A 16305-nucleotide genomic window follows, 5' to 3' on the forward strand; every position below is an offset into this window, starting at 1 on the left:
AGCTATTACGGTTTACCTCGTAAGGCTATACTTAGTATTACGTAACCTAATACGCTAGCGCGCCCGGACCCTAGACCCTAACCTTAACGTCTACTTTATCGCGGCTTCGCGACTTTCTTATCTACTCTTCTTCGTAGAACTTATTCGATTCTAAGGTATTAATACGTTTACGCCCTATCTTACGCCTTGTCCGTATTATTAAGGTCTACCGCCCTTAGATCGCCGAGCCGTATAATTATAGACTACGTATCGCCGCTACGACCGCGTACGACTAAGACTCGAATAGCCGTAGGTACTAATACGACTATCGGACTAGACGAATCATCCTTTATCCTAAGACTTAACCTAAACCCTCTTACGAAGGCGTTCCTCCGAGAAGCCCGATAAAAGTAGAACGGTATACTTAGCGTAGTATAGTAAGAGGTAGAAGACGAGTCGTAGTAGGATCCGGATTTTGACGATACCGTAGGTATAGAACGACTACGTAATATAGCGTAAGAGATATAGAACGAGACTTAGGGTCGTAGAGATACTAAGTAGGCTCGTTAGTAAGAGGAAGAACGTTAGCGCTAAAAGTACTAAGAGCTACTACGTAATAAGTATAACCGACGTTAGTCTAAGAAGGAAACTCGACTCCGTATAGGTAGAGAGGATAAGACCTTATAATAGGGTATACGTACGCGGAAGGAGGAACATCTTAGCTACCGCTATACGATACTAATTAACTTTACCTAGAAGGGCGAAGAGGTAGAATATAGGCTACGGTATAACCCTACCGAGTTCTAGATCGCTATAGCCGAGGAGCTTTTTCGCTCGGTTACTAAGAACCTAGAAGCCTAGCTAGATGTCCTAGACGAACACCGTCTCGGCTACCTCGGTCTTAAGGAGGTACGGGAGGTATTAACTACTTAGAAGAGCTAGCTATAGGCTAAGGCCAATCGGTATAAGGATAAGTTAGTATTGCTCTAAGTAATACTCGACGAGCTTAGGGACGATATAGAATTAGTAGCTAAGATCGCTTACCTAAAGAAGTTGGGTAAGAAGGCGGCCGCTAAAATTAAGAACTTACGTAGTCGTAATATAGATCTAGCTAGCGAACTCGAAGCGACCTAGACTAAGTTAGCTACTAAGTAGAGCTTAGGTAAGCGTACTACCGCGTTTATTACGGATCTATAAGCCTAGCTAAAGGAGCGCGATGACTATATCGCGTAGCTAAAGCCTAAGGAACCGACACCTCTACTACCTCCTACGAGGTAGAAGTCCGCCCTCGAGAGGCTACTCGACGGCGAGGACTATAGTATTAAGATAGGTATAACGAAGACTAAGAAGGCTACCTCTACCGTAGCTAGCGATAATAATAACACTACGGTAGTCTTAGTTAACGCCGCTATCTAGCGTAGTAACGGCGGTACCCGTAACTTGATTAACTCGAGGAAGATTCCTATATTCTTAGCTAATATACCTAATTATAAGGATGAACTAGGATTTGTAGAGTAGAAGGAGAAAGTAGAGGACTATATAACTATAGAAGAGTTATATAGCCGATCATCTATAGTATACTTAGTAGTATTTAATAACTTCGTCGTCGGTAATACTAACGCCCGCCTACGGCTATATAAGAAGAAGGTGACCGGTTAGCGTAAGTTAATAACAGTGCTAAACGACTCTTACGGCGAGCACTATAAGCTTAAGAAGCATAAGAAGGCTTATAATAACTATACCTAAGGTAATCGTATATTTAACGCATTTTATACTAAGTTCCTAGAGTATAGGTACTACCTAGAGAAGATAGATAAGGAACTTATCGACGATATCTAGGACAAGCTAAACGACAAGTTAAAGTAGGCACTAGTATATCGCGACGACTTTGATAACCTCCTAGCCCTTTAGCGATACCTTCGTAATATCGAACTGAAATTAGACAATATTAAGGGTTCCGGCGGAGGCGGTAGCGGCCGTAACAATAGTAGCCGTCGCGGTAGTAACGAAAGTAAGCCTAAGTATCTCTACTATAACGAGAAGATTCGTAAGGAATATAATCTTAAAGCCGCTAAGTACGAGAGTTATACCTTCCGTAATCTTACTAAGGAAGAAGTAGCTAAGGCTAAGGAGGATATATTCTACTACGTATATAAGGCTATAGACTATAAGAGTGCCTAGTTGCCTAAGTGTCCCTTTAAGAAGTATAAGAAGACTAGTAGCGACGCTAATAACGCTACAAAGAACGTATCGATCTAGGTCGGCTACGTACTAGTAGAGCTTAAGGCTACCGAGTCGGGGGAAGCCTAGGCTCTAGTCGTATACGTACCGACTAGTAGCCTATACTCGCGCCTAGTACTAATCCTCTAAAGACGGTACTACTAGAACCTCCTACGGTTACGCCCTTATTATATTACCGTTATAGAGGAAAGAGGAACCCTATATAGTAAGAAATAGCAATTAGTAATATCCCCGTAGTCTTTAGTCCGGAGGTTATACTATATACTATAAAGACGAGAGACCTTCCGCTAAGAAGCTCGTACATTATAGTAGTAGGCGTAGCGGGTAGTAAGCTAGTACGTATTCTAATAGATCCCGGTACCGAGTCGCTATTTTGTAATACGAAGTTTACGAAGAAACATCTATTACGAACACGACTGCCTTAGGCTTAGAAGATAGGCCTAGGAGCTAACCCTAAAGTATCTAATTAAGCTACGGAATATATTAAGACTAAGGTCGACCTAAACGGTTATGTCGAGGAAGTTAGTTACTTCGTTACTAACCTCGACTACGACTTTGTGTTTAGTATACCCTAGTTCTAGAAGCACTGCTCTATACTAGACTAGAGAGCTAATATATTTATATTTACTAAAAAGTACTATATAGATTATTACGATCCTTGCCCTACGACTATCGGCGGTATAAAGGTTCGTATATAGCACGCTATCCCTTATTTATAGACTCTAGAACCTAATATCTAGGTGTCTAGTATAACGATTAGCGAAGCCTACGAAGAAAACTTAGACGAAGGTTACCTTATTTAGGAAATAGGGACTCTTAACCCTAATAAGCTAGAGCCTACGACTAAGGAACTTATTTACGACATAAGTATACGGCTAGGTACTATATTAGCTAAAGACAAGGCTATCTACATAAATAAGAAGCAAGCGACTATACGAGAAGTCGAATTCTTACTGCCCTAATAGCTAAAGGACCTAAAGTACGGATTTGACCCGTCTATCGCTAAAGGCCTACCTCCCTATCGCCCCGAATCAGATTTAGCGATTGAATTCGTTAAAGGCGCTAAGCTACCTTTTAAGCGTCCTTATTCTATGTCGAAACTAGAGCTCGATATAACTAAAGCCTACGTCGATAAGAAAGAAGCCGCTAGTAAAATCCGACGCTCTACGTCCTAGATCGCTAGTCCTATTATTATTATTAAGAAGCTAGGTAGAGGACTACGTGTCTACGTAGACTATAGAGCTATTAACGCTATTACCGTTAAGAATAGGTACCCGATACCTTAAGTCCGTAAGACCCTAGCTTATATAAGCGGCGTATAGTAGTTTACTACCTTAGACATTATTATAGCATTTCACGAGCTACGTATCCGTAAAGGCTACGGATAGAAGACAGCCTTTACTACCCGATATAGTATTTACGAATAGCTTATAGGGCTATTTAGTCTCTATAACGTACTAAGCGCGTTCTAGGTGTATATTAATAAAGCATTATATAGACACCTAGACGACTTCGTGTCTATATACCTAGACAACTACATCGTGTTTACGTATAGTTCATTTAAGGAACACGTGAAACACGTACGCACTATAATTAGGTGTCTAATTGACGCTTGACTTCCTATAGACGTCTATAAGTACCGCTTCTTCTAGAAGAGCGTCAAGTTCTTAGGACTAATTATTACTAATAAGGGCATTTAGATAGATAGATCTAAGGTCTAGACTATTATAGATTAGGCTACTCGATAGAGCTTGAAGGATGTACTATCCTTCCTTAGGCTAGCTAACTTCTATAGGAGGTTTGTTAATAACTTTTCCGGTATCGTTATACCTTTAACCGACCTTATACGCGGTAACGTACTTAAGAATTGTACACCCTTCGTATAGAGCCTTGACTACTAAAGTACGTTCGAGACCCTAAAGGTAGCATTCTACAAACGCCTAGTATTAGTACATTTTGACATTACTAAGCCCTACGTCGTAGAAACTAATTCCTTAGACAGGTATATAGCTAGCGTATTGTCTTAGGTTAGAGAGGATAGTAAATTGTATCCTTTCGTATTCTACTCGACAAAGATAAACCTAGTAGAATATAATTACGAGATTTACGATAAGGAGCTAATAGCTATTATTAGAGCGTTCGAGGAACAGAGGCCGGAGCTAATAAGCGCTCCTATTAAGGTTCTTACCGACTATAAGGGCTTAGAGTAGTTTATAACGACTAAGTAGCTAACCCGCCGACAAGCGCGCTAGAGCGAGTTCCTATCCGGGTTCGACTTCTAGATAGAATATCGCCCTAGTAAGCTTAGGACAAAGCCCGATAGCCTTACGCGCCGTAGACAAGACATAGACGATAAGGATGATATAAAATATAGGTAGTAAGCTATATTAAAGCTACGTAATCTCCCTCCTAATATACGTAAGCGCTTAAAGCTATTAGCTATAACTACTCCGCGTACTACGGCCGACTAGTACTAATTAGTACTTTACGTACTCGAAGTAAACGAGGCCTCTATCGAAGAACTTATCGAGGAAGTCTATACTAAAGACGAGCTAGCGTACGGTGTTAAGAAGGCCCTAGACGATAATGTTCGTACTTTGCTACGAAACCTAGAAGGCTCTAGCTATATCTCGCTTAGCGACTATAAGTTAGATAGTGACCTAATTAAGATCTAAGGACGTGTATACGTACCGTATAAGCTTCGTCCGGAGCTAATAGCGAGGCACTACGATACTCTATTAGCTAGGCATCCTAGACGTAAGAAGATAGTTGACCTACTTACGCGTACGTACTACTTGCCTAGTCTAGTAGTAGATGTCGCCAAGTACGTTAAGAATTATTACCTATATACACGATCTAAGGCTTTTTATAATACGTACTAAGGTATACTCCGATAGTTACCCGTGCCCTTAGGTACCTATAAGGAGGTAGTATTCGATTACGTAGTAGAGCTACCGGCTAGTTATAGTACTAAGAGCGTAAAGTATAACGCTATCCTTACCCTAACCTATAGACTTACTAAGAGGAAGCATCTTATACCCGTAGTAGATTTAACCCCTAAGGTAGCGGCCGACGTCGTATTAAAGTACGTAATTAAGGATTAGGGCCTGTTCGACACGGTAGTATTAGACCGTAGTAGTTAGTAGGTAAGCCAATTCTAGAAGGCTCTAATAGCGCGTCTAGCTATACGTATAAAGATCTCGACTGCCTTTTGCCCTTAGACTAATAGGTAGTTAGAACGTACGAACTAAGCTATAGAGTAGTACCTACGCGCGTACGTTAACTATACGTAGGACGATTAGGTCTAGTAGTTACCTATCGTAGAGTTTACCCTAAATAATTAATAGAGCGCTACTATAGGTATATTACCGTTCTTCGTAACGCTAGGCCGTAATCCTCGAATAGAGGTATTATCTTAGGCTACGAGCGGTAACGGTACTAAGCTTCCGAAAGTATAGGCCTTATTAAAGTAGTACGTAGAAGATTTCGCGACTTTTATAGAGAACGTTAACGTATACTACATTATATAGCTTAGATATACCTAAGGCCGGTACGTAGATACCGTAGTAAATAAGCGTAAGCCTATACTAAGATACGCGATCGGCGATAAGGTTTAGCTAGATACTAGAAATATCCGTACTCGAAGGCCCTATAAGAAACTTGACTATAAGAATATAGGTCCCTTTACGATTACCTATAAGATCAACGTAGACGTATACGAGCTCGACCTTTAGGAAAGTATACGTATATACCCGAGGTTCTATACTAGCGTACTACGCCTAGTAAATAACGACCTATTCCCTAATTAAAGCTAAGGTCAACTACTTATCGAGGCCTCCGAAGGCGATAGCGAGGAGCTAGATAAATACGTAGTTAAGGCGATTGTAGATAGTAGATAGACTAGTAGAGCTAAGAAGTATATAAAGTATACCGTCCGTTAGGAAGGTAGTACTATTATAGAAGTGCCTTATAGCAAATTGAAAGGTAATGCCGAGGAAGCGATAGTAGATTATTATTATAAGAACCCGTTAGCGGCCGGTCTACTACCTAGATAGCGTAAGCCTAAAGGTTAGATATTAGACGACCTAGGTATCGTTACCGATAGTCGACCCTACGACGCCCGCGTAATATAGATATAACTTAAGGTAAGCTAAGGCTTAATATATAGTTAGCTTGTCTAAGGTATACTACGGTATAATATAGACTCGACTTAAGGCTTACTATAGTAAGATATATAGTCTCTCTACGGTTAACCCGACGTAAGCTAGCGCTTCCTAATAGTACGGTTCTTCCTTACGGATATACCCTACGGCGATATGTTTCCGCGTACGAGGGCGTACGGCGGTTTAAGAGGGGGGGTAGTATTACGGTTCACCTCGTAAGGCTATACTTAGTATCACGTGACCTAGTGCGCTAGCGCGCCCGGACCCTAGACCCTAACCTCGACGTTTACTTTATTACGGCTTCGCGACTTTCTTATCTTCTCTTCTTTATAGAACTTATTCGATTCTAAGGTATTAATACGTTTGCGCCCTATCTTACGCCTTGTCCGTATTAGAGGAAGAGCTCTAGGAAGCCTTTGAAGGCGCCCTACCTATAGACGTAGTAGAACTCCGGTAGTACCGACGACTACGTAGGCGGGTAGACCGTAGCCTATAGCGACCCCGAGTATAGGAGGAATAGCGATAGGAGTACTAATAGAGTATAGGAGCCCGGAAGGGTCGACTCGTCGTCTACTCGACGGCTAGCTCGTTTTCCGCTCGACAGTCGACCTATCTCCTACTTAATAGGCGACCCGCCTCTACTAATAGTCGACCTATCGTCTACTTAATAGTCGGCTAGCTACTAACACTCGTTCCTAGGCACCGGGTAGATTAGTACTCCGGAGCGGCTAACTACCTAGTACTTACCGCTTCTAGTATAACAGATTGACTAATAAGTAATAGAGAGAACTTACTTATACCTAAAGAGGGGTTTTCCCCGTACGACGGTTTTCCCCTCTCTCTTCCTTAATAGCCCCCGGCCTCGTAGACCTTTTAGAAGCTAGATAGGTATTATAAATATATTTATTTATTTATTTAGTTAGACTACCGAAGGGAATAAGCGTAGTCGACGGATAAACGTACGAGAACATTATAACCGTTATATACCGCCTAACTAAGGAGCGACATATCATTCCTATTACCTCGATAATAGTGGAGCATTACGTACTAGTATTCCTTAAGTACGTATTTAGTAGACATAGGCTCCCGAAGTCTATTGTCTCGGATCGTAGTACGTAATAGGTTTCCGAATTCTAGCGTAGGATATACGCGCTACTTAGTATTAATCGAAAGCTATCTTCGTCGTTCTACCTAGAAACGGATAGACAGTCGGAGAATATAAACAAAGTAATAGAGTAATACCTACGTATCTTTGTTAACTATACCTAGGACGACTAGCTAGATTAGACTCTATTAGCTAAGTTTATAGCAAACAATATAGTGTCCGTAATAATAGGCGTCTCGCCGTTCTATTCTAATACTAGGCGTAATCTAAGATTCTCTAAGTTCGACTTAGACTTACCTATACTACTAATACTATATAAATAGCGACTAGACGCCGAGTCCGCGGACAAGTTTACGGCTAAGATATAAGAGATATACTAATACTTACGATATTAGATAGTCTTAGTATAAGTAGTCTAAGCTAAGTACGTAATCTAGACTCGTATACCTATACTACGGTACGCTAAAGGCGACGAAGTATAGGTCAGCACTAAGAACTAGACGATAGAGAGACCTTTTCGTAAGATAGACGTAAAGTAGTCTAGACCGTACGTAATTACGGAGGTACTACCGGGTAATACTTATAAAGTAGAGCTCCTACCTACTTTAAATATCGATAATCGCTTCTACTTATACCTTCTTATACTAGTTTATCCGCCGGTTATAGGACAGATATAACCCGTACTACTACCGATCCGAATTGTCGACGATAAATAATACGAAGCCGATCCCGCCGAACCCGATTAATAGGAAGTCAAGTAAATTTAAGACTATAAGAAGAGATAGCCGCGAGGACTAATACCGGTAGGAGGTAAGTAGCTATATTAGGAATACTTAGTAAATTATATTAGATATAATAAGCTATCTTATAAAGCTACGGACTAGGTTATCGAGACCGCCGCCGCCTCCGTAGCCGACTTTTACTATAACTACCTAAGAGCGACTAAGCTACCTAGTTTTGAACTACCTATAGACTAGATATCGAATAAAAATGCTATAGGTATACGTATAGCGCGCTAACTAGTATAAGTAGCGATAGCTCTAATACTAGTAGGACTAGGCCTCCGGGCTTATAAGAAAGAGAGCGATACGCGTAGTCTAATAGATAATAAGGTGTTTACGAAGGTAATAAGAGATGTAATAGATACGATAGATATAAGAGGAGAGGAGGGTGCTCTGGAGCGTACTCTAAGAGGGGGGGCTAGTATTACCGTACCGGCGTATATTTACTTAAACCCGTAGGTACGTACCTAGACCCCGCGCCCGCTAACTAATCCGACTAGCGGCTTAGCGCCCGTATATAACTCTCGCGCCCTCCGCGCCTCTCTTAGATAGAACATCTATTCGACTTATACCTTGCCCGACTACGTACTTATACCTACTTATAATATAATACTAGGAATAGCTAATAGATAATATATGTTTACTTTCCTTAATAATAGTACTAACTCTAAATATATCGACTTCTTCTATACGTAAAAATATAACCTACCTCTAATTAAGCTTAATAACCTACTAGCTCTCGGGTTAGTAAATAGATCAATAGCTAAAGAAATGATAGAATACCGTATAAACCTAGAACTTATACTTAGTAACGGTTATATAGAGACAAGAACTTTCTAGGTAACTTATCTTAAATATAATATTGTACTCGGAAGGCCCTAGTACGACAAACACTAACTAGGTATCTACTTTACCTCTAGTATAATAATACTTAACTCGGAGCACTATCAGGAATATTGCCTATAGGATAGCAAGCTAGTTTAGGCCTAAAGTGTTGATAATAAAGGATAAGAGCCTATAGTTACTACGTAGAAGTTCGAGACTGTTTCACTAATACGACCACCCTTCCGAGCTACTATAGAGGAAGATAATAAAGGAGATCTAGTAACGTGCTTTACTACCGAGCGGGCTATACTACCGAACGGGCCACTTTTACTAAGGACTATACCACTTCTATAGATATAGCTATATAACTACTATTATAGATAGATAGATAGATATTTCATTAAGCTGTTGTAGTGCCCTTTGGCCTATGCAGCTATGCTATCTTGTTTTTGTATATATAGAGGGGAAACCGTGTTGGTGAAAACCCCTCCTCCTTCCCGCCTGTCTTTTCCTCCTCGTTGTCGTCTTAAATTTCCCTTGTTAGGGGTACGCTAGTGTCATGGGCCTGCCCTGATGACTACCCTATCTGCAACCCCCCTCGCTTCCGCCTCTTGTCTATCCACTCCTCCGTCTCGCTCGCGAGGCTAAACTGCTGGAGGTATCCCTGCTGTAGTATCCACCGAGAGATTCGGCGAATGTTGCCTTTGTCCCTAATAATTGACTTGTAGTCTCTCCTTCCCGCTTGGTGCCTCCAATTTCCCCTGCCTCTCGCCCACTGCGGGCATCGTAGTAGCATATGTTCTGGGTTTTGCGATGGGTAGCCACACTGGCAGGCTGGGCTATAGATGTCTAGTGCGCGTCTTCTGAACAGGTAGGCCCTTAATCCAATGTGTTCGGACCTGATTTGGATCGCTATGCTTGCTTCGGCCCTTGTCAGGTCCCTATATAGCTGGTAATTGTGTCTCTGGAAGGCTCGGAGCGCTATCGGGCCTGTTGTCTTAGGGGGCTTCCTTTTCCAGTCCTGCTCCCATAGGCAGCTCGCTATCTGTTCCGCTAGGTTTTGGGTCTTAGCCTTGCTCCCGCCGGCCTGGCGAGTCCTACGCTCCTCCTCCTTTCGTGCTAGCCATTCGGTGCTTGTCTGTACGGCCGTAAAGGTCGTAAGGTCATCCTCTTTTTGGCTTGTCCTATATCCTGCCCCTCTCCGGTAGCGGCTTTCTATCTTATTCTTTGCCTCCTGGATCGTGGTTTGTGCTAGGTAACCTGTCGTCTTTGCCGCGTATTGAATTCTCATTCCCCGGATGTACTGGCCGATTGGTGGTATTCCTGTCTCCATTTCTACCGTGCTTGTTGACGTTGTCTTGTATGCGCCTAGTACCCTACGTAGGTTGCCTGCCTGTGTCCTGTTTAGGGGTTGCTCTATCCGTTTCGGGATCGGCTTGCCTGCGCCTCCTGTTCCCCAAATCTGTGCCCCGTACAACATAGCTGGTCTGACGATCGCCTTATACATTACTCTTGCCTTGTCGAATGTTGCTCCCCATGTAGATGCCGTAAGCCTCTTTATCGAGGCTTCATTGACTTGCGCTCGACTCTGGGCTTTCTTAATCTGTACATTCCAGCTTAGCTTCGGGTCGAGCCAGATCCCTAGTACTCGTAGCTCCGCTGATGGCTTGGTCTCGTAGCCTTGGATTCTTACCGCCGCCTTCATATTATGGTGTGTTCTCGCTTTACTGAAGTGTATAAGTTGGTACTTTTCAGGGGCGAACCGGGCACCATGCTTCTTTGCCCACTCCTCGCATTTCTTGTGCCTATCTTCAAGGAGGCGACAGTTCTCTTCTGTCGAGTCTGACCAGGCTAGGATGTTTGTATCGTCTACGAACCCCGATGCTGAGGTTTGCGGAGAGGTGAGTAGGGGGATTAGATCCGACATAAATATTAGAAACAGGATAGGGGAGAGAGTAGATCCCTGAGGTATTCCAGTCTCTGCCTTCACCGGGTCGGACGTGTACCTTCCTAGGACTAGGTATGTCGTCCGTTCCTGGAGAAAGGAGAAGACGAACGACGTTGCCCACTGGGGGATGCCTTTCTGCTGTAGGATATGTATTAGCCTTTGGTGTGAGACGTTGTCGAAGGCCCCTGCGATGTCGAGGGCAAGGAAGGAATCGTATTTAGCAAGCTAGCTACGAGATAAGGTGACAAGTCTTAACCGCGCTTTCCCACTCATCTAGCACCACCGTGTAGCCTCGTTTCGAGAGGTTAGCCCGGAGCAAAAGCTTCCCTCTACGCCCTCCCTCCCTGTTTGCTCCTTAAGCCAATATCCACCTCCATAGGCCTAAGCCCTTTAGTGCTCTCTATTGACCGACATGCGCATCCGTCCTCTCGGGCTGTACAGACAGTGTCAGCCGTCGCTGCCAGTGTACACCACGCCCCAGGTTTTGACGCCCTTCGCGTTACCGCAGCCTATCTCTAGAAAGCGGCCGTCCATGCCTCGCAGGTTTGCTCGGGGCACACACCACGCCGGGCAGCGTACTCCTTGCGTTTCCACCTACTAACCAATATGAAGTTCCTTATCACCCTGCCCTCGATCCTCCCCGATCACAGAACTAATCCACTTGCATTGTACGTCTTTTCCCCGTCCTAACAGCCGTCTTTTCCTTGCTCAGGCTATCGTCTTTTCCTCGTCGCAATCTACCATGTCAGACTAGGTGCGTTGTGTAGCGGGACAGGCAGTGCCTCAGGCAAAACCCTCGTTCCCATACCGGGTGTTCAACAGGCCCTTACAGGCTTCGTCGCGTGTCCACCTACCCACCGCATTGCCCGCTGGCAAACACCAGATTGTTTCGTAGTCCGCTCGACGCCGTTGCATAGTCCGCTCAGTTGTTGTTCTATAGTCCGCTCGTCCAATGTTCGTCGCTCAGCCCGCTCGGTTTGCGGTCTCCGGAGGTGAAAATTCTGCACTCATACCAGAGGTGTCCTGTCGAGCGTATAGGCCACGGTTCCGCGCCCTTCTTACACGTAGAAAGAAGAGGGACTCGCTCCCGACACGAGTACACGCTCGTCGGATGGTTTTCATACCCGTTTTGCTGGTAGTCCTCTGTTCGCCGCGGCTTCGCCTACGTTGCGCGCCCGTCGCGCCCACGACGCTCCAGCGTGAGAATACTTGGCTCTCTCGTAGCTAGACGAGAGGTTCGTAGCCGACACCACGTACAGGTGATTCTCGTCGTCGACCTAACTACTATTATAGCGTATATTGTCTTTAAACGAGGCTGAACTGACCTTAGCTATCTAGGCCACGAAACGCGACGCGACAATTACGAATTGACTTACTATTAAGGTATACGACGCGTCTCGAACTACACTAGGGTATCGATTGAATAGACGACCTCCTCGGGGTGACTACGAGCCTAATTCGAAGAAGCTTATAGAGCTAGAAGAGAGGGTGATACTTAAGTATATACTCGAGCTAGATCTTAGAGGTTTCCCGGTATTAAAGGCTAGTATACGAGTAATAGCCAATTTATTACTATAAGAGAAGGGTCTTAAGCCCGCTAGTCTTAATTAGATAGACAGGTTCATTAGGCGGTATCGTAAGCTAAAGGTTCGTATAATACGTAGATACGATCGTTAGCGAGCCCTAATAGAAGATCTAGACGTTATCGAGAAGTAGTTCTTACTTATACGTAATATAAAGGAGAAGTATAGTATCCTTAACTAGGACACCTATAACTTCGACGAGATACCGTTTATAATAGGTGTCATTACATCTTAGAGCGTCGTTACGGGTTTAGAAAGGCGTAGTAGAAAGAGGAAGATCGTTTAATAGGGCAATAGAGAGGGAGTAGAGAGATAGCGTATTAGATAGCTCTTATACGAAGCGAGATTAGTAAGCTACGTAAGTCTAACGAGGCCCTTATATAGCGGAAAGCACGAAAGCGAAAGTATATTCAGTCTAGAGGGTCTCTAACCTTCGATAAGGCGTCGCAATTAATACCTCTAGAGGATACTAGGAGGTAGGAAGTGAGTAGAGAGTCGCTAGATAGTGTTCGGCTAGTACTAAGGCTACGACGCTATTAGTAATATAGCGAGTCGGGGCATAACGTACGCACCTATTAAGTAGACTCGCTAGATAGCGAAGAATCTAAAGAGGAATTGTCCTCCTAGTAACGATTCTATAGGATGTTATCGTATTAAGATATCGTCGTAATTAAAGTAGAAGTAGTATAGTTCTTAGTAAAAGTAGCCCGCTCGGTAGTATAGCCCGCTCGGTAGTAAAGTACGTTATAGACAATGACCTCCGGTATAATTATAAAGCCGCGTCCGCGCCTACGTACTTACTCGATATCGCCGTCGACTATACTACCCGCCGATAAAGTAACTATACCGATACTACCGGATATCGATATCTAGGAAGTTAGCGCGGAAGCGATCGAGAAGATAGCTAAGCGAAAGGGAGCCGAAGCCTATATAATGTTTATATTCGATAAGAATAACCTTAGTAACTAGGGGATCTACGTATAATAGACCCTCTAATAGCTTATACGATAAGTACTCGAAATATACGTAATGTCGTACCCTATATACCTAATACCGGCTATAGGATACTATCTAATAACATGACTATCGAACGGCTAGATATACGTATAGCGGCGTTTATACTAGTAGCGTAACGCGTTAGTCCGACACTTTCCGCCTATAAGATATATATATAGTTCAATATAGATAGGTTTATAGAGAAGAAGGAGGAATGTATCGATCTAAAGGATCACCTCCTACCTATCTATTATAACTTCGCGTATTGCTTCTTAAAGTAAGACGCGAAGGAGCTTCTACCTTACTAGCTAGGTATAGATTACGAGATTAAGTTTAAAGCTAGCGCGACTCCTCTATTTGGTAGACTATACCGTATATTAAACTAAGAAGATAAGATTATCGCCTATTAGGTTAACGAACAGCTTGCCTAGAAGGGTATACGCCGATACTAAGGCAGAGTAGATGTCTCTTTACTAGTCCTTATCGTCAAGAAACCCGGTAGAGGCCTACGAGTATATATTAATTATCGTAGTATAAACGAACGTACTATTAAGTTAAGATATCCGATTCCTCTTATATAGGATACCCTTAACCGTATCGTAGGAAAGAAGTACTTTACTAAACTCGATATTATCGTAGCCTTTAATCGTATACGGATTACTAAAGGCTTAGAATAGCTAATAGCTTTTACTACGAGATATAGGTAGTTTAAATACCTTATAATACCGTTTAGTCTATATAACGCCCTAGGGACGTTTTAGTCTTATATTAATAATACCCTAAGGGAGTTCTTAGATAACTTCGCCTCGGTATACCTCGACGACATGTTAATATTTAGTAACACCTTAGAAGAATATATCGAATATATAAAGAAGGTACTCTAGAAATACGGCGAGGCCGGCCTATAACTTGATATTACTAAGTACGAGTTTTATACCTAATCTACTAAGTACTTAGGTCTTATTATTAGTAAGAACGGAGTCTTAATAGATCCGGCTAAGGTATAAGCGATACGAGAATAGGGTATACCGGCTAATATTAAAGATATCCTTACGTTTAATAGCTTCTCCGGCTTTTATTAGCGCTTTATTAAGGAGTATAGCAAGATAGTACTACCTATCGTAAAGCTAACTAAAAAAGACACACCTTAGTAGTAGACCGAAGAGTATTAAAAGGCCTTCGATAGGCTAAAGTAAGCGTTTGCCGATATAGAAGGCACTGTCCTTATAATGTTCGTTCTAGGGCGTAGAACCGTCCTTGAAACAGATACTAGCGACTTTGTTACTACGGTAGTACTGTCTTGATACGATAAGGATAACATCTTAAGACCTATTATATACTTATTTAAGAAAATGAGCCCGTAAGAATATAATTACGACATCTATAATAAGGAGCTACTTACTATTATCAAAGCTTTTAAAGAATAGAGACCTAAGCTTATAGTAGGTAAAATTAATAAAGAATCCGACTTCGAAAACCTATAAGACGCGAGCGGCCGCCCTATACTCGTATATAGCGACTATAAGAACCTCGAGTACTTTATAAGTTCGAAATAGCTAAATCGTCGACAAGCGAGATAGGCCGAGTTCCTATTATAATTCTTCTTTAAGATCGTATATAGACAAGGCGTATAAGGGGCAAAGCTAGATAGTCTTATACGACGCTCTTAGGATACAATTCTATAAGATAAGTCCGACCCGAGGTATACTTAATAGGACCGGATCCTACTAAAACTAGAGCACTTCCTTTTAGTCTCTATAAGTACGATTATCCGACTATCTTCCTTAGAAGTAGGAGTAGTCGTAGATAAATAACTAGCTACCGATATTAGTAAGTTATATAAATAAGAAGATACGATAGAGGCTACGACTTAGCTAGTAGCCGGTAAGACCGTTAAGCTCCTTTATAAGAACAAGATCGACGACAAATATATAATACTAATCGATAGTATAATCTATATTAAGAACCTATATACGCCGCTATACTACTAGTAAGTATATTCCGCCTCTATTATCGTGAAACACGATATATTCGAAAGCCCTTATTAAGGCTATTCTAACGATCTATAAATTAGGCTACTACCCTTAGAATTAAGGGACTTCTACCTTATTTAACTTAGATAGCTTAAAGTTCTCTTCACCCTATTTCTTTAGCTCTAAACGCCGCGGAGGTGCCTAGCTACATTAGGCAACTCCTAGGTAATAGTAGCCTAGGCTACGGTACTAACGGCGCCTACGGCTCTATAGGCGAAGCTCCCCTAAGACAACTAGTAGCAACTTATAGAGGACGTAAAAAGTATAGAAACTAACGATTAGCTCCTATACTAGTCTCTATAGGTAATGATTACTTAGCTACGTACGGCGCTTATACTATCGTATTACCGAGGGTAATAAGAAATAAGGACGACGTCTTAGGCGATTAGTAAGGCCACCCGGAATTAACACCCCTATAGCTAGGTAGCGGTCGCGGCATCGACACTAGGCCCCCGCCTAACGTACGATATAGTTACGATCCGTATTATAGTAAAGGAAGACTAGGCCGAAGTTACGAAGCTATCGAATAAGGAGCTCGCCTAACGAATTAACTAACTAGGGGTAGTCGTAGTGAACTAATAGCCTAACGGCACTCTATAGATCTATACTAGCTCTACTACTAGTAGGAGGCACCTAGAGGTATAGCTATA

Source organism: Fulvia fulva, chromosome 3, assembly GCF_020509005.1.
Source record: "Fulvia fulva chromosome 3, complete sequence".
In the NCBI taxonomy this organism is placed as follows: Eukaryota; Fungi; Ascomycota; class Dothideomycetes; order Mycosphaerellales; family Mycosphaerellaceae; genus Fulvia; species Fulvia fulva.